Raw genomic sequence first — 27,643 nt, forward strand, 5'->3', positions numbered from 1 at the left:
CTACATGTGACAAGACACTATTCATCCTTAGTAACTCAGAGACAAATCAATGGAACACACAAAAATATGCCAAGTACATTCAAAATTTTATAAATGTATGTTGGTAATTCTGAAAGGTATGCTCTTCCACACTCTAAAAATCTCTGGAATCAAGCTACAACCTACAAGCCGAAGCTGTGTCATAAATTAATGGTGTAATGAATCAAACCGTCTACTGAGAAGATTGGAGATTTCTAGAATCGGATGATCAAACAACAGAATCAGTGTGCTCCATGCTACTGAATTTGGTTGAAAAGGTCAATTTTGCATTATGCATATTTTGTTACACACACACAAAAGAAATTCCCTAAGTTTAACGTAAGAAATTTCACTTTTTCCTGGCAATATAAAACAGTTATTTCATTTGTATAATTACAGAAATAAAATAAGGCCTGCAGCATGTGAAACAAGTGACATCTCAAATCAGTGGACACTAAATTACTAATAGCCACTCAACAAATGATGATACAGCTGGGTAAGCATCAGGAAACAAAATGACAGCAACCAAAGGTTCCCTGAATCTGTCATGAGACAAATTCGAACTCCAAATGGATAGAAACTTAGACGATAGCAACTGAGATTGCAAAACCTCGATGCGGGAAAGGCCCTTCTAAGACTCAAGCTTTAGACACCAAAAAGAAGACTAGGAAGTTAGCCATGGAAAAGGAAGAGAGGAAGGGGGTGCTGAGAGTAGAGAGGGCTGGAGGAGTATAGAGAATGCAAGGAACCGGTAGCCATGCCAAGCTGCTGAGAAAGAACTAAGGAGCGAGCAGTCAACACCGGGTGGGAAAGTGTTCCCACTCCCAGGTGAAGGACTGCCGCAGTCTCTCTCTCTCTCTCTCTCTCTCTCTCTCTCTCTCTCTCTCTCTCTCTCTCTCTCTCTGTTTTGGTGGGGAGGGGGATGCAGGGGGAGGGAATCAGATGAAATCTCTGTCTGCCCCCTCAACTCCCCCCCACCCCTTTGCGTCTTGGTGAAGGAAAAGCCTCTAGAAGGGTGTGAGGGAAATTTCTACCCGGAAGTTAATCTGTGTGTTGGGAGTGTTGTACTGTTGGCTGGAGGTAGCTTTTCATCTCATGTATACCCTCCGCTGAAGCAGAAACAACATTCTAAAGAGGTCTGGACACTGGACAGAAAAGATCTGGGGACTTCAGCTTGTTCCTTCCCAAAGATCTGGAAAGATCAGAAACTCGGAATGTGAGGGATGACAACTCCTAGTACATTCAAAGCAGGATTTCTCCAACTGGACAACGCTGATATTTTGGGTCAAATATTTCTTAGTTATGGGGACCTGCTGAGCATTATGGGCGATTTGAGACAACCTGGCTTCTATCTACTAGATATCAGGAACCCCTGCTTTGTGGTTGAGACAACCAACCTCATCTACAGCAATTATCAAATGTTTCCCTGGTGGACAAAAATGTCCAAGGTTCACGGTAATTATCTAGATTACCATCTAGTGTGCCTTTGCCAGACTATACAGCAGCTTGCCTCAGGGTGAGCACTTGGCAGCCCTGTGCTTGCTTAGTGTGAAGTTGTTCAAAATAATATGTGAGTCTTCCCTTACAGATTAACTTCACTGATTTTCAGTTGTAAGTTACTATGGAGATTCTGGGGATTGAACCTGGGTTCTCTGTCAGAGTAGCCAGAACTCTTAATCACTGAGCCATCACTCCAGCCCAGCATGGTGCAAATACAAGACTCCGCCCCCATTACCTTGGTCTTGCATATGCTTCTTGTAACTTGCTGAGATTTCAAGAGAGACGCTCACTGTAGTAGATAGCTATCATCCTCAACAAGTACAAATTAAGATACAGAAAAAAACTATGTTCTTTTAATCAGACAAAATGGAGTCCAGGTAAAAGTTGTCATGAGATGTAAAGGGGTTAAGAAGATAAAGGGTCACGTTCATCATGAAGATATAAGAAGGGCTGAGTAGGGCAGAGTCTTCATTTACTACACATGAGGTCCTGGGTTCCTCGTCCAGTATCACACGAGAGGGAGAAAGGGAAGGGGAGAGTGCAAATCCCAACAGATCTAAAGAGAAAGATGGACTGCAATACAAAACAGCAGAAGATTCCAGTCTACCCTTTTGAGTAACACATCAATCACCCAGATAGAAAATCAAGACAGAACAAAAGAACTTGTAACCAACAGCACAGCGCGCACTGTTCTCAGGCAAACAGAATATCCTCCAGGATAGACCATATGATGAGTCACAGAACAAGGGTAAGAAATTTAAGAAGACTGAAACCACACCAAGTCTCTCTCCCAACCACAATGTTATGGACCTAGAAATTGACAGCGGGAGACCCAGCAGATTCACAAATATGTAGAAAGGAAACAGACTATTCCTGAACAGTGAATAGGTCCAAAGGAACTCAGAACAGAACTGGAAACTACTGTGTGGCAAATGAAGACAGAAAAAAAAAAACCAAAAACTGTGGGGCATAGCAACTCTAAGAAGAGACTTGCTACACTCTGAATATGAACTGACTACCACAGGATCTTGTGTTTGATCAGATGGTCTCTGATAGTCATGCTGTTTTAGAGGCTGTGGAATCTTTGTGGGGGTGGGGTCTAATTGGAAGAAAAGAGTCATTGGGAAGCACTCTCTGTTTTGCGACTGCTCACGTGATAGCTAACTACCCCTGCTCCCCCCCCACCCCATGATCCAGCTACCGTAGAATCACCTACACAAAGCCTATCCAACCACGATAGACAGTACTCCATCCAAAACAAACCACCCCCTTTAAATTGTGTTGTCAGGTGCTTGGTCACAGCAATGAGAAAAGTACCGAATACAAAATTTTGTAGTAACAAATACCTGCATTTGAAATGAAGAACTGTGTCCAATAAAATATAATCATAACAATTAAAGAAGAAATCACAAATTTGTGAGGGAGTGGGGGAGACATGGAAAGAATTGAGGGGAAAGAGGGAAAGGAAGAAACAGTGTAAACACAGTACTCACATATGAAATTTTTAACAAGAGTTAAATTAAAAAGCCAAATGTTCTACATCAAGGAACTTGGAAACAAAGATAAGATAAACAAATAATAATCAAAAATTAGGTCCAAAATCTGAAGAATGAAGTGATGCAGATCACCTTAGAAATGAGCAGAATGTTTCCACTTGAATAACAGAATACAATGAGAAATAGAAAAACACGTTGCATGAAAAGTTAAAAGCTACACAACCTTTTGGTGGTGAAAAGACTCAAATAAATTAAATTAGAACAGAAAAAAGGAGGCATTACAAGAGATGTCAGGTAAATTTTGTGGGGTGGGTCAGTGCACCTCATACGTATTCTACATTTATTTTGGTGGTTCCTGGACATGAATGATTCAGAACCCTAGAGACAAGAGATTCGGATACAGTAAAGGTAAGACACCATCCAAACTGTTTGGAACAGGCATAAGTTATACCAACAGGATTCAGTTAGTAAAAGTCAGCTGGATGTGGGAGGCATTGAAATCCAGGTAGAATAGACGGTGTCACTGATTTGGGGCAAGATTAATCTGATGATTCAAGAGAATTCGTGTGAGATAGAGGGTCTGTGGGTACCACATCCACATCCATGGTATATATATATATATATATATATATATATATATATATATATATCCCTTAATTTAGGAGTGAAATGTGAGGTCCTCAAACACTTGTGAGAGAAAAATCACAACTACACCTCAGTTCTCAGTGCATTTCAGAAAACCAGATTATAAGTGTGGTTGTTCAAGCAAACAGAAACACAACAGAATCAAATATCAATAAAAAAAATAAATAAACACCTAGCCTTCTATTTTTCAAATAAAAATGCCATTGAGTCAAGGAAAATTACTTGCTATAAGTAACAGAGCAATCAACTGTAAATAACTTAACCCATGAGGGGATATGGTCACTCACAGAACAAGGCATCCAAATATAGGGTGCTTCTTGTGAGCTAGAAAAGAGCTGAGCTGGTGCTTTCAATGGAAGAGACAATGGTAGCCATTCCCCCACACTAGTAAGATAGACTCTCCCTTCCTCATCTTTTCCTTCCTTTCTTTTACAAGGTCTCCCTACATAGATGACCCTCAGAGCATGCTCCTCCAGCCTCACCCAGGCTCCAGACTGCTGGGATTACAAGTGTGAACCACACCCAATTGGCATTTCTTTTTAGAAGTTTAAAAGCCTTTTGCATGGTCCCCAAGAAGGCTCTCAAATGACCCACTTCATAAGTCTCACAGGTTAGCATCTAGTCAAGGGGTAGCAATTCATGCATGTAATCCTAGCACTTGGGAGGCTGACAGAGGATACAAGTTCAAGGCTAGACTGTGCTGCTTAGGGAGATTCCATGTCAACACACATACACACGCTCGCACACACACACACACACACACACTCAAGGAAGACATAGGGTCCTGAAATAAAATGGTCAGCCCACAGGGACAGAGAAGAGCCTAACTCAGAGAAACAATGTAGACAGTAGCGTAGCTTGGAAGATTGCCCAGGCACAGCATGTTCAGATGTAAACGAAGGCTCCAAAGCCTGAGCCCACCCAAGTGCTGGCTACCCTTCTTGCCTGGGGTATTTGATTTTGGTTTAAACAAAGCATGATAAATAAGTTAGTAAGTAATATATGCAAATAAGTTAAGCTGTAACACCATATAAGACTTTCCAGTGACTATTATGTATCTTCTGTTTATAATTATCTATGCCACAGTCTCTTTGGAACAGATGCCACACCATAAATCTATAAACACAGGGTGGTATAACACTTGTAATTGTCATTTTACGGGTATTCTGAGCTGAAGGCGCTCTGTCTGGAATCTAGCCTACGTGAATACAATGGGTGTTTCCTACCCCCAGTAGCAACGACAAAGATACCTACTAATGTGGTAGGAACATCTCAGGCCTGCCTTACAAAAGGAAGGGTTGGAGTTTCTTTTTTTTTAAATATATATTATAATTTATAATTATATATAATATTTTATATATAATTATAATATATATATTATCTTTACAAACATACTATCTTTTCCAGACTTTGTTTAGTTTTTTTTTTTTGGTTGAGACAGGGTTTCTCTGTGTAGTCCTGGCTGTCCTGGAACTCACTTTGTACACCAGGCTGGCCTTGAACTCAGAAATCTGCCTGCCTCTGCCTCCCAAGTGCTGGGATTAAAGGTGTGCGCCACCACTGCCCAGCTGGGTTGGAGTTTCTATACCAATCAGGATTCGAAAAAAAATATGTTTTCTATTTCTTATTCTATTCTTTCATCTCAAGTTTTACTGCCTCCTTATTTAAAGTCTTTATAAAGAATTTTATCCTCTAGGACAGATAACACATGTGCATGGCCTACTAGACTAATTCAGATCATATTTCTGTCTGGCTCAAGATCTATGGCCCAATTATGATTGATTCTGAGAAATGAGGCAGATATTTTGGCTTCAATGTTCACTTAACCTCAGTGTGCTAGTGTGACAATGTGTGACATATAAAGCGAGTGGAGACACCACTAGGAAATAGACTTTCTGTGACTACTTTAGCACAGCACTAAATATTGTACCATTCAACTGTTTCTGGGCACTCATGATCACAGAAAGGCTCTCCCACACAAGTAGGCGACTAGAAGTCATTATTTCTGGTGCCGAGTTACTTTTCTATCACTGGAGAGAGATGAGGCAAACCGGGACCTGTTCAACTCACAAGCAGACGTAACTTCAGCACTAGGCACTACAGAGTAGCACGGTGCAGACCCAGCCCCTTTCCTCAAGCAATATCAGCAGGCGAAGACTTTCTAGAAATGGGGTGAGTGCAGTTTGAGAATTAAAAGGTATCCTAAAAACTGTGCTCCCTGGGACCAATCGGACTAGGTTATCAGAAAAATCGCTAATTACTTCAAAGATGATCTAAATCTTATTCACAACCCAGCGATAGTACGGCATCTTGAATTAACCAGGTGCTCACTGAATAACTGTGAGGTGAGCTTGTAAGTCCTATAACCTTGGGAAAAATAAAACAAGGCAGGCCTGGATGCCCCCTTGAGTTGTTTTCAGGTGAATGCAAAACTTCTCTCCCATTCATTTTCCCCTTCAAACAGAGTAATCTCTGAACATCTATTTGTATGTATGTTTGTTTGTTTTTTTTTTTCTTAAAAAAGTGCTGTGGAGAACAAAGTCCTATTTTTAAAATATGATTCCTAAATTTAAGCAACTTGCAATCTGCCTAGAAAGACATCTACTTAGGTTTCTATGATGCAAAGGTCATGCAAAGAGTTCATTTGGAACAGGGAAAGACTTGTGGGTGTGACACACCTATCAGATGCACCTGACCTAGAAGGAAGGCACATAAGAGAAGAGCAGTACACAGTGTAAGCCTTACGAACAAGAATTCAATAGGCAGAAGAAATGCTCACACCTGGGAGAGAGGGGAGGAAGACTCTGTAAGCAGGCAGACCACCAAGGGCTTGGGCAACCAGGTACTTAACCAATATTTTTAAGTACCTGCTATATGCCGAGCACTAAGTTAGTGTTAATGATAGAGTGGAAAACCAACAAAAATTCTGATCATATAATATTATTTAAAAGCCTGAGTGTGTTTGTAGACTAGCTGCCAATACCTGGGTAACACACAAGGCAATGGACTAGAGAGAGAAAAACCATAACAGAAAAGGTGCACTCCAATGGCACTTGACCATGCAGAAAGCAAAGGAAGCCAGGCCGAAGAATTTTATTAGCCTGGGTTCGGTTGACAATGAGCAGTCATTACAGGTTTTTCAAGTTGGGAATCTGTTCATCAATGGAAGATTTGGAGAGATTAACTGGGTGGTGGGATCTAGGGCTGCGAAACTGAGGGTGTGGTTTAGAAGCAGGGTAAACAGGGTTGGATCCGATTGGGAAAGATGCGGTATAGAGGCCCTTCTTTCTCTGTGATGCATCCCTGAGCTGGCCAGACAAGGATAGGTTTCCCTCGTAATAGCACCTGTAACAGCAATCCTCATCTAAGACAGGACGTACTGCACACTGTCGCAAATTCTTGTTTTTTTAATCCTTATCTGTTCCATTTATCAAGAGGGAAGAGTCTATGCCTCAGGATCTTTGTATTCCCAGTGCATGGACTGATACCTGTTGTGCAGCAGAAAATATCTGTGGTACGAGTGAGTAACTAAGGGTATTAAATAGTGCTCCCTTAAAATCGATATGCTAGATCCTGGTTGCCAGTACTCAAGAGTGTGACTTCACTGGAACAGAGGGTCTTTATAGACATAATGAAGTTAAAGATGAAGTCACAGGCCAGTGAGATGGTGCAGCAAGTAAAGACAGTTGCTGTCCAGCCTAAGGATCTGAGTTCAATCCCCAGGACCTACATGATGTATGGAGAAAAACAACTCCTATAAGTTGTCCTCTGTGCTTGCTGTGTGGTACTTACACACCTCAACCCATTAAGGAAGGAAGGAAGGGAGGGATGGAGGGAGGAAGGAAGGAAGGAAGGGATGGAGGGAGGGAGTAAGGGAGGGAGGAAGAAAAGAAGGAAGGAAGGGAGGGAGGGAGGAAAGAAGGAAGGAAGGGAGGGAGGGAGGGAAGGAGGAAGGAAAGAAGGAAGGGAGGGAGGGAGGGAGGGAGGGAGGGAGAAAGGAAAGAAGGAAGGGAGGGAGGGAGGGAGGGAGGGAGGGAGGGAGGGAGGAAGGAAGGAAGGAAGGAAGGAAGGAAGGAAGGAAGGAAGGAAGTCAGTCAGTCAGTCATGAGGCTGGCTCCAAATCTAATATGATTGATATCTTTATAGAAGGGGGAAATCCAGGCATGGATAAATACACAGGGTAACTGAAATGGAAGCACAAAGATGACCATCTCCAAGCCAAGACAAAGAGCTGAAATAACCCCGCCCCCCACACACATACACAAACACAACCTTCAGAGCGAACACTGTACCCCTTGATCTCTGACTTATAATCTTCAGAACTATGAGGTAATACAATTTTGTTGTTCAAGCCATCCAATTAATGGAATTTTGTTATAGCAGCTCTAACAATTAATATACCAGCTGGATACGTTCACTGGACTTAAGAGGGAAAAAAAAACCAGCATCAGAACCTAGGATTCAAGCCATGCATAATTATGGCAAGAGGTAATAATTAACACAGGAGCAGTACAAGTCTCTTGAGAAATACCGCAGGAGGGGACCAGGCGGAGGACAGCACCCTAGGGAACACCCATGTTTGAGAAACAGGAAGAGAATCCAGGGACAAACACAAGGAAGCAACCATCGAAAGCTGTAGGATAACATCTCAATGGCTCCACACACAGAAGGATGAATACACTAAATGATTAGAGGACACACAAATAGAACATTTCATAGAAGCAACCAAGCAAGGAAAACCCAGTTCAGATGTGGTCCGCCTTACATACATCCCTTTGCTTCAGCTTCCAAACCACCTTTAGTCAAGTCTCCATATAAACTTCTTTAGTCCTGTTTTCCCACCCTAAGATCTCACACTGGCCTAAAGCCACCAACACAACTCTGCACTCACGCCTTAACCTCACCAAAATTGTTGGACACAACAACCTGACTCAGTCAACCACATAAATAAAGACTCGATTATTAGATTACAGTTTAAGCTGGCTAGGTGCTGGAAAGAAAACAATTTAATCATTAATTAGAGTAAGACAATACTTTGAAACTTAAAATACATTAGACTTTCTTGCAATAGAAAAAAAACTAAGTATAAACTGAAAATCTCAGGCATCAAACCACACCTGAGTGGAGGGTGGGGGAAGACTAGGCTCAAAATAGTGTGGGGAGAGAGGGAAGACAAAACATCTGTTCAGCAAGTAGATGGTGTGATCAGAGCTATCCAGGTACCCACAAGATGAAAAACATGAAAAATTTTACAAATAGATTCAGAGGTAAGGGGTAAAGAAAGGTCACTAAACATGAAGAATCAGCAAAGGCCAGGCATGTTGGCATGAGGGCATGGAGCTGTAATCTAGCCCTTGGGAAAGCTGAGGCAGGAGAATTTTTTGTTTGAATGGAGTCTGGGGTACTGAGCTACATGGCAAATTTCAGGCCTGCCTGATACTCAGCATAAAATACACCCATAGGTACACACACACACACACACACACACACACACACACACACACACGGGGGGGGGGGGGGAGGCAGAGATGACCCAACTTGAGATGAAAATATAATGTAACAGCCGGGCGGTGGTGGCGCACGCCTTTAATCCCAGCACTTGGGAGGCAGAGGTGGGGGATTTCTGAGTTCGAGGCCAGCCTGGTCTACAGAGTGAGTGCCAGGACAGCCAGGACTACACAGAGAAACCCTGTCTCAAAAAAACAAAATATATATATATATAATGTAACTAAAGCAGTGAAACTCTCTGTAAGTACTTGGAGCTAAAAACATGTATTCATAGAATAATGTTTTAAAGAAGAAAATGGAATGGGAAACAGAACTAATGTAATAATTTAGGGAACAAAACATCACTATCGTTTTAGAAGTAACGCGTTCGTGGCTAAGGAGTGATTCCCTGGTGTAGAAGACAGCCAAAGAAACTGATAAACATTAAGGCAATCCCACAAAGCTCCAAATAGGGCAAGGACATCCTCTACAAAGAGAACTGGTCTTTCCAAGTGTAGAGTTCAACAAAAGGAAAAGAATCCATGTTCAAATATATAATACAAGTTTATATTATACACTGAGAAAACTAGCGACATAAAAATTGCAAGCCAAACTGGGGTTGGCAAACTAATATAAAGAAAAAAAAAAGTGTGCATCTATGAAAAAAGTCGGAGATTTAAATGAGAAAAAAAATTATACCATGCTCATGGATTGAGAGACTAAATATTATGAGGATTCTCGATGATCAAGCTGGGTGTGGTGGTACAGAATTCAGGAGCCCGTGACAGAAGAATGAAAATCCTCTCTCACAAAAGCAAAGATATCAATTATCCTTAAGTTGATTAGAATAATAACAATCAAAATCTCATATACTGAGTGTATTGCCTGGTAATCTTACTTATTCCTAGGTGTTTTCCGAAGAGAAATTAATCCTTATATTCACACAGGAAACTCTGAATATAACTTCTTAGACTGACTTATTCATAATCACCGTAAACTAGAAACCACCCAAATGTTTCCCAGTGTATAAATGAACAAACTGCAGTAGCCAATCGAGAGAATACTATTCAATAATGAAAAAATGTTGATACATGAACAGAAAATGCTGCCATCCGTCGGGAATGCAGAGGAGGTCTGACAGTAATCTGCTGTACTTAACGGGATAGCAGCTACCCTGGAGGAAGGTTGGGCTGCAGGGGTCTCTTAGGCTCTTCAGCTGAAATTAGCACATTTCTGAAGGATTTGCACCCAAATACTTAGCTCAATTGAACTCTAGGGTCTTCCCTATTTTATATTGTGTTTCTCAAGACATTTGTAAGGAGAAAGGGGAAGAAGGTGGTAAAGTAAATGATTTATTTCAAGCACAAAAGCATCCTGGACACCCTGGACAGACTAGGAGCAACGGAGTTGCACAGGTGTGTGTGTGTGTGTGTGTGTGTGTGTGTGTGTGTGTGTGTGTGATTAGCATGCTGATTTTACTGGTGGTAAAAGCAAAATAGAGAAATTGGAATCTCCAGTTCCCCTGGCCATAGCTGCTCATTATGAACCATGACAAAGTCTAACTTCAGTACCAGTGCTCAACCTATCATTAGCTGGGATTCTAAAATGAAATCATGCTTCAGTTGTTTAGACATTCAAAGTATGACAGGCATTTCATTTCCTAGACAAGATCCGAACGTTGATTTACTGGGCCCTTAATGTAGGCAAGCGCATTTAGCAAGAGGTTCTTGTTTACAGAAACGGGCCTTCGGCAAAAACGGAAGGAAGAGGGCTAGAGCCTTAGCGAAACGGTTAACGCACTGGCTGCTCTCACAAAGGACCCTGGTTCAATTCCCTGGAGCCACATGGTGGTTCACAACCACTGATGACTCCATTTCCAGGGATTCCAGATTTCTTTGGGTGCCAAGTATGCGCAAGCACGTGCATAGGTGCCCATGAAATAGTTATGTACAGGAGATAGATAGATAGATAGATAGATAGATAGATAGATAGATAGATAGATGACTACCTTTTCTAGAGCCTCCAGATAATCCAGGGGATATCTTACACCTGGAGATTTTAGTCTACCTAATGTTTACCTCATATGGGTTAATTCTGCACTATGATTTGGATTTGAGGTTGTTTGGAGAAGCTATTATTACTGTTTATTTTTTTTTAAGATAACACTAAACACAAATGGATGTTTAAGTGAATGTCTGGAGTATTTAAGAAAATGAAACAAAGCATTTCTTATCATGTTCACAGCCTACAGGAGTAGGCTGGTTGGTCTATCCTGGGGTAATACCATTTGGCTTCTTTCTCAAAATTCAACACATATCTATGTTTTCCATTGATATTGTAAAGACCCTGACATGGAATTGCATGCTTAAGGTTTCTCAATACAGTGATGGTGAGTTTGTCCATATATTAAACACTTTTCACACAGGTTTTTATAGCCCACTGCTTAACATCTGTCTATTGCTTATGTACATGTCTTAGAGGACTTTTTTGTGCAACTTTGGACATCAGAAAATGTTTTCTGTCCAAAGGAAATGACAAATTAAACCATTACATAGACGCAAAGATTCAGCTGAATCAAATATGCAATAACACAAATAGGCAACCCTACAGCACATTATATACAGCCAGTTCTGACATGCCAGTCTTGTGCACTGGAATAGTGGGGTCAGTTTTCTGGGCTGGCATCTGATATGACAAGATAGCCATCCATGCCACACTAATCGGTAAGTATTTGATTTCAGGAGAGGTGGGATGGCTCAGTTGGTAATATTTAGTGTATACACATGAGGACCTAAGTTTAGATTCTCAAGCTGGTGATGGTGGCACATGCCTATAATTTTGTCACTGGGAAGGCAGAGACAAGAGGCTTGCTGGAGCTCGCTGGACAGCCAGCCTAGCTGAACTCCAGACTCAGTGAGAGACTATCTAAAAATGAGGAAGACACCTAGCACCAACCTCTGTCCAGCATCTGTACATACATATGGACAGACAGACTCATACACACACACAGACAGACAGAAACAGACAGAGGCATGAATGCATGTACGTACAGACACATGCACCCATAGACACATGAATGCTAGTGCACACACACGCGCATGCGCACGCGCACACTCACACACACACACACACACACACACACACTACTTTTTTCACATCTGCATGAACCTCTTATTTCATATCATCAAAGGGCACTTTACTTGTGGACATAGCGTGTTGCCTCTTCTAAAATTCTGTATGCTTTACAGAAAAGGTGGAAAAGATATTTTATTTGAATGTGTATAGTCTACAGTGCTGAGCTGAGGAAGGTGGACTAAGGAATAAATGTCCACACATCCTGTCAATCAAGTCAAAAGATCACAGTTGACAACTCTTCCACCTTTGCTAGCATGAAGGCCTGATTTCCCCGCTTCAAATTTAAGTCTGAAGTGGAAAAAAAGGCATCTATGCTTGTTAAAAAAAAAAAAAAAACCCACACACATAGCAAGGCCAACTTTTCAACATTCTGTTGATTAATCACATCTATTTGTGGCCTTGCCCTTTACTAAGCTTGATCTCCTCAAGAGATTTTTCTTTAAGGAGATTTGATTCTAAAAAATGTGAGGAATGTGTTTTCATTAATGTTAGTTGTTTCCACACACCCCCCCCCTTTTTTTTCTTAAAACTCGAGGAATACAATTATCTGCATTTTATTCTTTGGAGTCATTATTTAATGAATTCCTCATAGCTGGAAGGAAAGCACTGTTCAGCTTATACACATGCATGTGCATGTACACCAAGGACAAAGATCAGAGTGTGAATTTGGAACCTTAATAAGGTCCAGATCGAGCAACACACACTGCGGCATCCTTTGCAGCATGTTCCAGGCTAGTTCCAACGTTGGGGACTACTTCCTAAGAACACAGAAAGATACTGAGTGAGGTCCCCCCACTTCTGCTGATGGTATAAGTGCTCTTTGTTCCTGCTGGTATAAGTTCCCTGAACGTTCCATGTTGTTATGCTTCCGGAAGGTAAACAAAAAGAGACAACTTTGCCAAGGTTGCTGAATTCAGCCTATCAGAAGGTACCCAAAGTGTCCTTCTGATAAGATCAACAGTGATCAATCACAGAGTCTCCAGAGTAATGGAGGCCTAATGACATCTTTACAGGGTAGCTACCTGTGGAGGTGTCTATCATCTGGTAAATTCCCAAGTGTCTGCTACCAAACTAATAAAGACGGAGGACAGAACATCTAACCCCTGTCACCCGGAACTTCTAGTAGCCCATTGTCTCAGATTACCAATTACAGAAAAAGTACAGTCCTATCAGTAACTTCACCTTTTTCTTCCATATTTTCCTAACATGAGCACTATTTATTTTTTCCAATTTATAATTGAACTGTAGAATTTATGATTTCCCCCTCATTAAATGTAGGAACATTAATCCTACAGCCTTAGGTAGGGTGGGCTTATAGATGCTATACATCTCTTGTCAACATCAGTCCAAGGGATTCTTAGACACTTGAGCTGAGTGTGGTGTCAAAGGTGATACCAACGCCTTTCGGATCCACTCAAGGGATGCCTAAGGAGAGGAGGCTTGTCAGTTCTGCAGATAACCGCCTTTTCTACATGCAAAGGTTTTCTCTGAGTTTTGTTTTGTTTTTTTTTAATTTTATTTCTTTTTCTGAGTTTTGTTTTTAATTGTGTTTATTTACTTACTTGATTATTCTTATGCTAGAAGTTGAATTCATGCATGTGGAAAGTGTGCTAGTCCACTGAGCCCTCAGAAATTCTTATCTGTCCTCATTTCCACTCTGCTGGCCTCTCCTTCTTTCCTCCAGCCCTGACCACAGCCTTTGGATCATGTCATTTTCTGACTATGCCCGTGTCTTTCTGTTCTTCTGCCCTTTCTGGGCTCTTCAGAGGCTTCTTCATACCAGATTCCTGCATTGGATGTGGAGAATAGACTAGCTCAATGATTGGATCTTTATATTTCTCTTGGTTTATCCATGTGGTTATTTAGTCCATTTGTTGTGGTTGGTTGGTTTGTTTGAGACAGTCTCCTGTAGCCCGGCTTCCCCGGTAATAGGACTGCAGGTATGAGCCACCACACCTAGCTTATCACAGTCAGTTCTAGTAACTCCTAAATCGGTACTATAAACCACATTTCGCTCATGCCAGGGTGATTGTCGCCACCTGCCAGACTTCATTATCATGCAGGCATTTCCTGCCCCAGCAACCCAGCCGCCCTAACGTGAACCCATCTCTCCTGGCTGTGTCCCTGGCTTACCTGCCTTTGTCCACCATTGCCACAGGTTTTCCTGCCATAAGCTTCCTCTGATATATCTTTCGTGTTGCTCTCTGTCAACTGGGGTACTACAACACAGGCCTCTGGCCTCTCTTGGGTGAGAGATCTCTCCTCAGTCCTCAGTGCCAACAAACCAGAGCCTCAGCTCACAGGTGCTCTCCTGCCTTTCAGCCTGGGAAACTCCCACCTCTACTATCACAGCCTTGAAGCCAGGTTTATGGTCAATCTTATAGCCAGGGAAAAAAAAAACAAAAGAAAACAAAACCCCTCTGCCACCATCCCCTGCTCCCCTTTCAGGAGCCCTCTAATGACTTCCTGAAATATGTCACATCAAGTCAGCGTTCTCGGCTCCATTTTCTGACTCCATTCTGCCCATTCAAACTGCCCATCATGCACTACTCTCCCGTGTTTAAGAATATTTTCCCCTTCGGTAAGCTATTCCACACCGGCCCCCTCCCCTTCGCACCCCTAGCAATTCTCAGCTGTCTGTTTTTATGATACTGATTAAAGCTATCCTATCTGTTCCCAGATAGCCAATCTTGCTGATGAAAGCCATTTTCTCTCCCCTGCGGGTATATGCTAAGGTTTTAGGGACCTGTCTCTCCCTAACCAACATGTTTCTCCTGAGTTCTAAAAAAAAAAAAAGAAAAGAAAAGAAAGAAAGAAAGGAAACAAAAACTCTACTCATTCATTCATTTATTCATTCATCTCTGTGCTTTGGAACAGTCTCAAACTATTTGTTTTTATGTCTGTCATATTGTTTCATATTAACAGATCAACGCTTTGGGGAAGGCGGTTAAAAGACCACAGTAAGATTTATAAAAGAGGACAGAGGGCTGGCTCAGTGGTTAAAAGCACTTGGCTGCTCTTCCAGAGGATCCAGGTTCAATCCCCAGCACTAACACATCAGCACACAACTGTCTGAAACTCCAGTTCCAGGGGATCAGACAGACAGACATGCAGGTAAAACACCAAGGCACATAAAATAAAAAATAAATCATAAAAAAATAAAGATTTATAAAGAGGAGAGTGGCCACTAGGACTAGACAGAGACAAGGGATCTGAAAAAATGAAAGTCTAGTTCACAGTCTGCCCTCTGGGACACTGAGCTCTCAGGTAACAACACTGGTGTGATCACAAAATTACAGAAATGTACAAACAACTCAAATCCTGAGGTTTCCCTGCGGCCGCTGTGTGGGATCTGTAAGACAAGCAAGTGTTTCCTGCACTGGGCATGCTGCCACAATGGCCTCAGATGAAAGACGTTTCTCTTTTCATAAATGATCCAAGAGGTTCAAAGGCAAGGAGGCAACAGAAGACAGCCCAGCCAAGTGAGGCTGCTCGAACAGTTAAGAAGTCTTTTCTCAGCCCCAAACAACCCACATCCACCCAGAATCTTAGGGCTTCTACAACTAAAAAATAAAATAAAATAAAATAAAATAAAATAAAATAAAATAAAATAAAATAAAATTACAAAAACTGTATTGACAAGAGTCTTAGAAAGAAATGATTGGTTCTGTGAAGAATATCCTTTTGAGTACGAGTTACTGGAAGCTGTTGGGACCCATGGAATGGGTCTATTATGGCTTCAGAATCAAGCCACTGATGACCTAATTGCAATCAACCTGGAGGCTTAGAATGAAGAGGTGTTGACAGATCCCTTGATGGTCTCTGAAGTTCTCCTGCCGAAGATACTGATGTAGCAAACAAGAGGCTGAGAGCCCACAGACCTATCTATCCCCTGAAACCAGCTACTGGCCGTGTCCTGAGGCAAAGACACAGAGGAAGCTACCACCCACTCATTCACCCACGAGGATAGCAGCACCCATTTAATGAAGGCTTAGGCCAGGCTCCCCGTTTGCATCTTCTATTCATCTTAGCACACCCACTGCTTCATAGCAACCATGTAAAAGAGGTATCTTATCTTTGGGTATAAAGCTCAGAGAAGTCAAGGCACTTTGGATCACACAGATATCAAACTACATAGCAGATATTCAGGTCCCAGTGGGTATCAGTCTACACCAATCTACAGTCCTTCATTCTTCCAAAGGGTGATAAGAGAGACAAGACTAACCAGGCTTAGCCAATCGGGCAATGTTTTTGACCACCAAGGTAGGCCACAGGATGGAGGCCTTCAAAAGGTTGACTGGACGGTCAATTCATACCCACCTGGATGGCTGTTAAAACCAAAACAAAGGACAAACTAAAACAACTGACAATAAAAAGGCTCGGTAAGGACACAGGGAAGGTGGAACATTCATAGTGTTGACGAGTGGGTGTAACTAGGCATCCACCAATGAAAACAACTTTCAGTCCCTCAGAAAGTTAAACAGAAAATTATCATAGACCAGCAATTCTATGCCTAGAATTTTAAATATGCATTAAAAAAATCTGTATATGAGTATTCATAGCAGCATTACTCAATGGTAAAAAGGTGAAAACTAGATGAGCTAAATTGTGGTATGTCCATACAGTGAAATAACACTCAGCAAAGAAAAGGAGTGGAGAACTGATTCATGAAATAACATAGATGGACTCTAAGTGAGTCACAGGTCAACGGATGGAACTATAAGCAGATGTGGGTATATGATTGCCTTAAGAACCTCGGCTCTCATTCTTGACTACTGAAAGCTTTCAGTCTGACTCTAGTCCATCTTGTGCTAATCCAAGAACTTCACCTCTAGTGGCGCAATGGTTACCCTTGACCTCCCTCTTACGGCCTCAGTTCCAGACACCTGAGACAGGATCATGTCCTTTTCCCATGATTCCCCAATGCATTATCCAGAAATTTCCTACTTACTTTGGATTTTAAGTAAATGTTTGAGGGCCCCATGAAGCACTCAGCTCAGAGCTTCAAACCATCAGCCGAGGCAAAGGGCAAGGACAGCAGTGACAGGGAACTGGGTCACAGCCAAGGTCCTACTATGGGCTTTTGAATGGCAGCAACATTGGTAGATGCTCTGAGAGCTGGAGCTGTGATGGCTACTGGCAGCATTTGCCCTCCAGTGGATCAGAGTAAAGGATTCAGAGTGGACTCACTCCAGCTCTAGAAGCTTTAGAAAGTCCCGCATTGGTGTTGGAAAGGAGAAAAGTAAGTCACAAAAGATCACATGTGCTTTTATTCACACAAATGTCCAGAACAGGCAAAAAAAAAAAAAAAAAAAAAAAAAAAAAAAAAAAAGACAGGTTGTTGCCTAGGCCTGGGCCAGCAGGAATGGGAGTACACTGGGGGAGGGAGGACTTGATGGGAGTTCTGGGTGGGTGACATGGCTCAGTAGGTAAAGGTGCTTGCCACCAAGGCTGCTGACCTGAGTATGATTCCCAGCACTCATGTGGTGGGAGGGGAGAACTTGTCCTCAAACCTCTATGTGTGTCATAGTGGGAAACATAGTCCTGTACACACACGCATGTGCACGCGCGCGTGCGCACATACACACACACACACATACACACACATGCACGTACGCACATGCACACAAACACACAATCAATCAATATGTGAAAGTTTTTAGAAAAGAAAATGTTCTAAGGTGGATTGTGGCAATGCCTGTGAAACTGAAATACAGTAAAACTCACCGAGGCACACTTTAAATGTTCTGAATGAACGGGAGGTGAACTATGCCCCGATTGATGCCGCTTTAAGAAAGAGCTGGTTTTATTTTTAATTATGAAATTAATTATAAATTATAAGTAAATAAATTATATGTAAAAACAATCAGAAAAGATCGCTGGATCCCAGGCAATGAACTTGGGTCCTTGGGAAGAGCAGTATGTGCTCTTAACCACTGGGTCATCTCCTTAGAGCCAGTTAAGGCTGCTTCTTTGAAAGTGAACAAGCCAGTCCTGGTGGTCCATAACTGAAATCCCATTCCTGGAAGGCTGGCAGGAAGATCTCAAATTCAAGACTAACCTGGGTATCTTAAGAATACTCCATTTCAAAATGAAATTACATTAAAAATAATATATATTGTATTATGAATGTTATATATGTAATATGTATATATAAATATCTAATACATACATATATTTTAATCTACTTATATATAGATATTATATTATATATAAAATTATATATAATATTACACTTATATACACACATACACACACACACACACATATATATATATATATATATATATAGAGAGAGAGAGAGAGAGAGAGAGAGAGAGTGCAAGCACCAGGTATAACTCAGTGGTAGAGTGCTTGTATATATATATATATATATATCTATATATATATATATATATATATCTAGAGAGAGAGAGAGAGAGAGAGCAAGCACCAGGTATAACTCAGTGGTAGAGTGCTTGCCTAGCATGTGTGAGGCCATGGTTCTACTAGAAAGAAAAACGTAGGTAATAGAGAGCGCTTGCCTTCTTGGAGTTCAGCATCAAGCATGCAATTATAGTGGACAGTCCTGTGATACAGCAACAGGTAGCCCAAGGTGTTTCATAAACAGTACAGGTAAGAAGCCAGTCTTCCTGGAGGCAGTCAGAGCTAAGCTGACCAATCCCAGGGTAAGCTAGGCTGTGGAAAAGGGCATTATCCCACCCCATCAAAGGTACTTGAGAATCCCTAATAGGATGTTAATCCTACCCAGCCCAAGTCCATTGTCTGTATCTCCAGTTCCAGGGGACCCAATGACCTTTTCTGTCCTCTACTGGCACAATACTTGTGTGCAAACTCACATAGAGAAACACATATGCACGGGATTAAAAATAAAAATCAAGTATTTCTTAAAACAGTATTAATTGGGACATAGCTCACATCTCATGCAATTGGCACATAGTCAGTCTCTGATAGCTTACCAGTAATCAGACCTCTAAACCTGAGATGGCTGTCATTCCCATTATTACCAACATCCCTAGTTGATCATATAAAGAAGTCTCAGAGAAGAATAGATGGAGAGCCCCAGCCAGCAGAGCGGGTCCCTGAGTGGGAAGAGTCTCTCAATTCAAAGTCAAATTATCTACAAAGTCAACTTATCCCAGATTGAAGGTTATTATAGAGTGGAAGGCTATTGGTAGAGACTGGTTTGTTCCATTCACTGGTACTAAAAGAGAGCCAGCCTGCAAGTAAGGATGAAGATCGCCCTTAAATAAACAATTCAATTTTCTGAGGCATACAGGTGGTAGTAGGTTCTGAAATAGTAGCTTAGTGGAATTAGAGCTTAGTGGGATAGTCCAACAGGTCTAAGCTTCCTGTGAAGTTCTGTTCATCAGGTTTAGAGTGAAATAGACCTGAAAAGCAGAGGTCCTCCCCACCCCATCCATGTCTCCCAAACATAGTTGGTAAGGTTCTCACCAGAGTTGTCCAGGACTACCCGGAAGGCCATTAAGAAGGTTGCCGGTTTTGTTTGTTTTATCTTAATGTGTACAAGTGTTTTGCCTGCATTTATGTCCGTGCACCATGTGTTTGCAGAGGCTTCAAGCCCAGAAGAGAGTGTCACAGATCCTATGGCACTGGAGTCATAAACGATTGTTACAGACATGTGGGCACTGGGAGCCCAACCCAGATCCACTGGAAGAACACAAGCGCTCTCTACTACCAAGCCTCCTCTTCTCTGCCATGTGATGGGTTTCAAAAGTGGAATTACAGCCTTGTGGGGTTGTCCAACAGGCCTAAGCTTCTGGTGAAGTTCTGATGACCTGAGTTCAGTCCCTGGGACCCATGTGGAGGGAGAAGATGGACTCATAGACTCAGAGTTTCCTCTATTCTTCTGACTTCCACACATGAGCTACCCCAACTCCTACCCAAGGCATGCACGCAGACACACACACACACACACACACACACACACACACTATATATATATATATATATATATATATATATATATATATATATTATATATATAATATATATATTATATATATATTATATATATGTTATATGTATATAACAAAATTATATATATTTATAAATATATAATAAAATATATTATATATAAGGACAATTAGTTCTTTTAGCTTTAATTTCACTAAGCCACATTGTTATCTAGACCTGGACCCCCTGAGTGGAATCAGCCACTTTCACATTTACTCAACCTTGGCTTTGTTTACATGACCACCTTCAAATGGATGACTTAGAGTTCGCTTTACAAACAAGTTTCTTGGGCATGACTGGTCTTGTGTCAACTCAGCAGACTGTCAGACCATGGCCTTTCATCACAAACATGCAAAGTGATTTCTGTTCATAAGAAAGTCCCTCCAAGGGCAGGCCACAGAAAACCCACAGAAATACAAACCCCCAGAAAAGGAGTTCAGTCACCTGGAAGACCTTGCCTTGCTGCGAAGTAATTCTGAGCAGCAAGAGTGAGAGTTGGAGACTCTCCTTGCTTCTCAACCGCAAATGTCTCCTAAAACCCCTGCTCTATGGAAAACTTCCCATGGACCACACTGCGGCTGAGAAATTCAAAACTGTAAGACAGCTAGCTCCCCAGAGAGCTAAACCAAGAGCCTTAAATCCAAAGCTCGTGTGGAGTTTTAAGGAATGGCTTTTAAATACACACTGACAGGGTATAGAACAAGCCAAAGTCAAGGCTGCTATTATATTTCACAAGAAATCTGAGTTTAAGTGGATTAGTAAAATTCTAGTGTGATTTCTCTCTAAATAATCCACAGGAAAAATACTTCTCATTTTTTAAAATCTCTCTCCCTCTTGTATGAGAATATAAAACCTTGGGGAAAAAACTAACAAAACTTTAAAAATTACATATTAGGACTTTCTAGTTGGGAAAGAATTTAGGAATATACAAATCTATACCTAAATTCAGGTCATTAAATAAGCAGACAAATATCTTTTTTTTTTTTCTTTAGTAAAGTCAGAAAACCCTCAGAGGTCATTGCTTAGTTGATTATTTGAAATGTAGGAATTTTAGAAGGGCTATCTTATAAATATGAACTATACACAGTAAAGTATTTTAAGATTAAATTAACTTGGAAACATGAACTATACACAGTAAAGTATTTTAAAATTAAATTAACTTGGCATGGTATAAGAATTGGGCTTGCTAAGCACAGAGGGGTAACAGTAGATTTAACTGTAGCCCCTAAGCTGTGGGCATTGTTACCTCTATGGAACTGAGTGACACCTCGGGCAGGCAGGAGGAAAGTCACAGAGCGGTAAGTCAGAAGCTTCCCAAGGCCAGAAGCCAAGACGGAGCTCTGTCAGGTTACTTGATGATCTATGATCCGAGCAGCTTGAATCTGGCCAGGGCCCTGCAGGGTTAAGTTCACCTTAAGCACTGTGTAGTCTAAAGGCTTTACCTTAAGAGATGAACTTCTAGGCAGGGCATACATGTTTATTCTCCGGTATCCCACCGACACAATCCACACTACACAAAGTCAATACTAGAAAAATGGACCAACTTACACCATGATAGTATTTTGAAACAAACAAAAAGGTGTGTTAACAATGGCATAGAAAAATGAGCTTTAAAAGGAGCTTTAAAAATGCTAGGTAAAACCTCAAATGCCTATTTTATACTATTAGAATAAGAAAGGACTTTCTAACTATAAGAAAACAAGAAGTCATAGATTAAAATATTAACTAAACAAGACCACCTAAAATTAAAAAATTGTATATGTCTAAAGCCAAGTAAATTTTTAAAAAAGACAAAAGAGAACTATATCTCTAAAAGCTACTTTACTATATAAAGATTATTGACAAATTAAAAACAAAAGCATCAACTCAATAAGAGAAATGGACAAAAAATACAAGTAAATGAGGAAAAAAGGATATGAAATGACCACAACAAATGGTGTACACACACACACACACACACACACTCACACACACACTCACACACACACACACACACACACACACACACACACTCACAATCCCCAATTTCGCAGGTCCAAGTTCTAATTTACACATTATTTCTACATATCAACTTGGTTGATATGTTCATAACGTCTGGGATCACACGCTGCTCCAGGTGTGAAGGAGCGTCTGCATTGTGGTGGCAATGTCACTGCTGTAACTTCTGTGGAATGAGCTGCTAAACCCAGCAGGATACGAATGGTCTTTGTGTGTACTTACATTTGTGTGAAGGGCACAGACATGAGGTTTGTTTGCTATGATAAACAGTAACTGGAAAGAAATGGAAACACTGTCTGAGTGGCGACCAGTATCAGACTTTAATAAACTGGCGTATTCTTACCATAAAATAACATGTCATAAAAAGGGATGGAGTTATAAAAAGTAAGGAACTAAGTCTTTTTATCTATGTTGCTATGAAATTATCGCTACATATGAATATAGTAAGGTTGGGTACAGGGGACTTCCTTGTATGCACAAAGAGTGTCTCTGGAGGGTAATAACCAGCTGATGACATCTGTTACCTATTTAAACAAAGTTAAAGATTAAAATTATAATACACATTTATTAATGGTGTCCAAATTGCAAGGTCACACACATAAGAGAGTGAATTAAGCAGTGATTACCTCAATTACATATTTACTGAGCACTTGGTAAGGGCTTGAAGCCACGGCACACTAAAAACCAGTCATCTACTACTGGAGAACAAGGCTTCATCAGCACAGGGTGAAATCACAACCAGACACCAACACCGTGGTTTTAAGAAACCTTAGCATAGCTGGAAGGGACAGTACATGCCTGTAATTCTAATACTAGGGAGGGAGAGACAAGAGGACCAGGGATTCAAAATCATCCTTGGCTACATTGAAAGTATAAGTCCAGCCTACAACACACAAGACTGTCTCAAAATGCAAAACTAAACAAATAAACAAAAACGACAGTTTGATATAGACCTCAATATACTGACAAACACGATCTGGCAGAATCAGAAATCTGGTCTTATTTTTTCTTATGGCTCATTATACAAACTCAGACCCCAGCTTGGAATCTTTTTTTTTTCTGTTGTTGTTTAAGATAGCATGTGTTTTAGTCCAGGTTAGTCTTGAACTTGCACTATGCAGCTAAGGATGACTTTGAACTTCTGATCCTCCTGCTCCCATCTCTCAAGCGCTGAGATTACAGGCATGCACCACCACACCCAGCTAAACGGGACTGAGGATTAAACTCAGAGCCTTGTGAATGCTGGATCAGCACTCCACCAATGGAATTACATCCCCTCCTTTCTCACCCTGCAGTCTAGACTCTTAAAGTCAGTATCAAAATGTAAATGAATGAAGGAAGGAATGAATGATTGAATGATTGAACAGATGAAGCAAAGATGGATATATAGAATGGTTATGAACTGTGATCAAAACCCTTCCACAATTAGACAGACAATTACCATTGTGGTGGACAAAACAATGTTCCTTTATAACAGGCATCTATGGCCTAACCTGGGACATGTCACGAGACAAAACAGTCTACCAGTGTAATTAAGGTAACAGGTCTTAAAAAAGAGATTAGCCTGGATTGTCATGGTAAGCTCTAGGTAATTACAGAAGCAGTTAAAAAACAAAGTGCTATGTCTAGCAAGGAGCAAATCATTGCTGTCCTCAAGACTCCAGGCCTGCACTCAAGGACTAGAAAGAGGCACACATGTTACCCTTTTCTGACTGCCCAGGAAATGAGGACTCTTGTAGCCACACAGAAAGAGATTCCACCTGCACCGTGGCTGACCTTGGAAGTGCTTCCCCAGGAGCTGAATCAGAGGTGATAAAGATACTTCATAGGGTAGAGGCACTTGCTACCAAACCATCCCAGGAAGCCACACAGAGAAAGCAGAGAACTAACTACAAGTGGTCCTTTGACCTACGCACACGTATATGAATGTGTTTGTGCAGCATACATGAGTCTGTGTATGCACACACATACACATACATATAAATACATGCATAATATTGATAAAATGAGCTCAATAAGCCAATACTTTGATTTGGGCCTTGTGAAACATAGCAGAGAAATTAGCCATACCAAGCAGGACTTCTGGTACAGAATAATGTATGCTGTTTAGATTTACTGACTTTGTGGTACAATTAAAAAAAAAAACCTAATAAACTGAATATTAAACCAAGCAACCATTTGTTGCGTCTGTTCTATGTGCTAGGCCTTATGAAAAGTGTTTGGGATGGAAAATTTGGTGGGATATTCTCATCAAACTCACAAGCACATAAGCCCAGTAAATTCTATTATGAAGGCCAGCACGAAAGCTTATAGTGGGGCAAAGAAAAGGATCCTGCCTGGCATAGCATCAGACTCTTGATTGTGTCTCCAACTCCTTCCTCCTTTATGATGCATTCACCCATTGGCCTGGATCAATAACCCATCACAGAAATTGCAAGCCATCTCCAAACTTAACTGAGCCCCAAGGACTGTGATTCATTCCACCTCAGTGGGATTTTCTCCCACAAGCTCCTTTCTTTTTCCTACCACTTCCATTTACAGTGCCTGACCCTTACTAATCTCTCACCTGGATTCCTATAACTTATTAACCAGACTTCCTGACTTGGCAGCTTTCCATTTTCTTCAATGCCACCAGAGTCATCTCATAAGGATTAAATGGACTATTTTGTGTCCCATGTTTCAAAGACAGCCTATAGAGAAAGAAAGAAAAGAAAAGAAAAGAAAGAAAGAAAGAAGAAAGAAAGAAAGAAAGAAAGAAAGAAAGAAAGAAAGAAAGGAGAAAGGAAGAAAGGAGAAAGAGAGAGGAAGGAAGGAAGGAGAAAGGAAGGAAGAAAGAAAGAAAGAAAGTAAGTAAGTGAGGGAGGGAGGAAAAAAGGGAGGAAGCCTAACAAAACCTTCAGATCTCAATGCCTAGAGAGAATCTACAACTCCAGCAACTGTCAAGCCCTTGGCTGAACAAAGGAGCTCATCCCACCTGGCCCTCCACTCTCCAGCCTGGTCTCTTACCTTCTAGCATACTCCATGATGCTTCTTTTGTCCTGGACCAGAGTCCCAAAAGGATCCACCATAAAGATAGGCTTCAACTTTCCCTCATAACCATAAAACTTTGACTACATGGCTAGTTAAGGTCATAGCAGGCTTTGGGTTTCCCCTTTAGCTGAACTATTCAGGAAGACAGTTCGTGTGCCTGATGCAGACCCTTCTTCTATTGTGACTTACAGCAGAGGTGATGAATGAGAATGTGCAAACGGTCTGCTACTACTGCGGCACAAGCCAGGTCCAGAAATCAAAGGTTACCATGTAGAGATGCTCCCAGAAATCTGAAATCCTTGTGACAGGAAAGAATGAAATACTTGCTGAACTAGGTTCAGATTAGCTGAGGTGTTGCTGAATTAGTGAGGTGAGTCACCTCTGGTGCAATGCCCTTAGTCATTATGAGTAATGGGACCATTTATTGATCCAGGCTAGAAAAACACAAACACAAAATCCCCAGTGGTCCACCACCACGGGTTGAGCAGTTCAAGTAGTTTGAAAAATACTCATTGAGTGCCCTCCTGTACGTGTTCATCTTACTCCTCTCATAAACCCTGTTTCCTGCGAGGGACAATGCAGACATACAGAAAGTATCAGTGAATAAACTATTAAAGATGTGAATATTTTTTTTAAAAGGCTGTATGAGCAGATATGAGATCTGGATTATCTCTTAAGGAAGGGTAGGAGTTGGGTATTTTCTGGCAGTAGCATGAATAAGCCTCTAGAGGAGGGAGAGGAAACCAACAGTGTGACATGATCCTGTAGTAGCAATGTGAACTTCCCAAAGGTCTTCCCTATGAGAAGCTCAGTAAGTGAAGAAGCTCAACCACACAGTTCTCCGCCTTCCACTACACCGACAACCCATGCTTTACTCCAGAACAACGCCCTCAACTCAGACTCTGCAGGACTTGGCTGTAGTCCAAGAGAGAGGTGACGAGAAGTGGGTGGCCCTAATGGCAGAGAAGCGTAAGTGTGATTTAACATCACTCACCTCTGAGAAATGACTAAAAGCTTTCAACTGGGGCACAGTTTGGTGATGCACAGGCAACAGTAGTGGGCACAGTCTAGAACTATCCATGAAGCATTATAGATGGGTTTGGAGACTCAGTCACAGCAGAGAATGACAAAAGCTTCCAGGGTTGAGGCTGCCAGATAAGATAAGCAACACCAGCAGAGAAACAGGTTTAAAGGGAACAGGACATTGGGAAACCATGGTGTGACAGCCTTACTCATCTTTCAGGTGGAGATGCTCAGCAGGTATTCAGAAGGAAGATCCAGGATGAGAGTTCTGTAGATTCTGAAGACTTTCTTATCTAGGTGGGGATTAAAACTCTGGTAACAGATGCAGGAGAAAGATGGTTATCTAAGGATAGACCCATAAAGAATATCACTGTTTAAGGAGTGTGCTGGAGAAAAGAGTCTCAGAGATGTAAAAGGAAATGTCAGAAAGACACAGAGTATGTATAAAATCACAAAACCGGAAGGAAGAATAAGGCGGTGAAGACGGTCAGTGTGTCAGACAGGTCAACGTGATGGGCAGAATGGCCCCCATGGAAAACCCTGTGGCTTAGGATAGGGAAAAAGAAGGCTGGCTCCCAAGGCAAAAGCCAAACATTAAGACAGGACAGATGTATGACAGACAACCGTGAATCAGCCTACTTCAACAGCCATTAGTCATGAGAGCAAGAGAAGAGAGAAAGTCAAGCTTTTTAATCATTCTTTTGGTTTTGGTGTTTTGACTTTTGAGTGGGATTTTTTGTTGTTCGTTCGTTTGTTTGTTGTATATCACAGGTTGGCTGCCAACTCAGTTATTAGCAGAGGCTAGCTTTGAACTTGCAGTAGTCACCTTGCCTTAGCTTCCCAGGTACACTCTATCTACCAGGGCAACAGTGAGTTTCTTCTCCTCTCAGAAGAGGTAATGTGAAGAAGGGTGTGATATGAATGAGTTCATAGGAAGTCGGGATGCTTCCTAGGGCCCGAGTCTGAGCTAGAGCCCCGTTGCCAAGCACCCATAGCAATTATCACAAGCTGGGCTGCCTGTATGACCTGTATATACGCAGCTGTATAATGCCAGCTCTGAGGCATGGGTTTGCTTATCTGTTCACTCTATGCCCAATACCCGGACCAGGCCTCAGTGAAATGAAAGCAAAAGTCATCAAAGGATTTCACCAACAAAATCCTGTTGTTGTTGTTGTTTTCTGTCAGAGTAGGTAATAACATCAACTGCTAAGGCCAATGGGATTTTTTTTTTTTTTTTTATCACAGTGGTTGTGTTATGGAGCCAAGGTAGAGAGAAGCTAAGTGAAAGGACTTAGTAATGCTGGTCAGTGTGTAAGCAAGACTGAAATCCATCA

The 27,643-nt window shown here is 41.4% G+C and overlaps 1 protein-coding gene across 1 annotated transcript in view; it reads right to left on the minus strand.

Annotated features, from left to right (window-relative positions):
* Positions 1 to 27,643, minus strand: part of Elovl7 (ELOVL fatty acid elongase 7) — a 73,618-nt gene that overhangs the window by 30,469 nt on the left and 15,506 nt on the right. The window lies entirely within an intron of this gene.

Source organism: Arvicanthis niloticus, chromosome 19 (assembly GCF_011762505.2).
Source record: "Arvicanthis niloticus isolate mArvNil1 chromosome 19, mArvNil1.pat.X, whole genome shotgun sequence".
NCBI lineage: Eukaryota > Metazoa > Chordata > Mammalia > Rodentia > Muridae > Arvicanthis > Arvicanthis niloticus.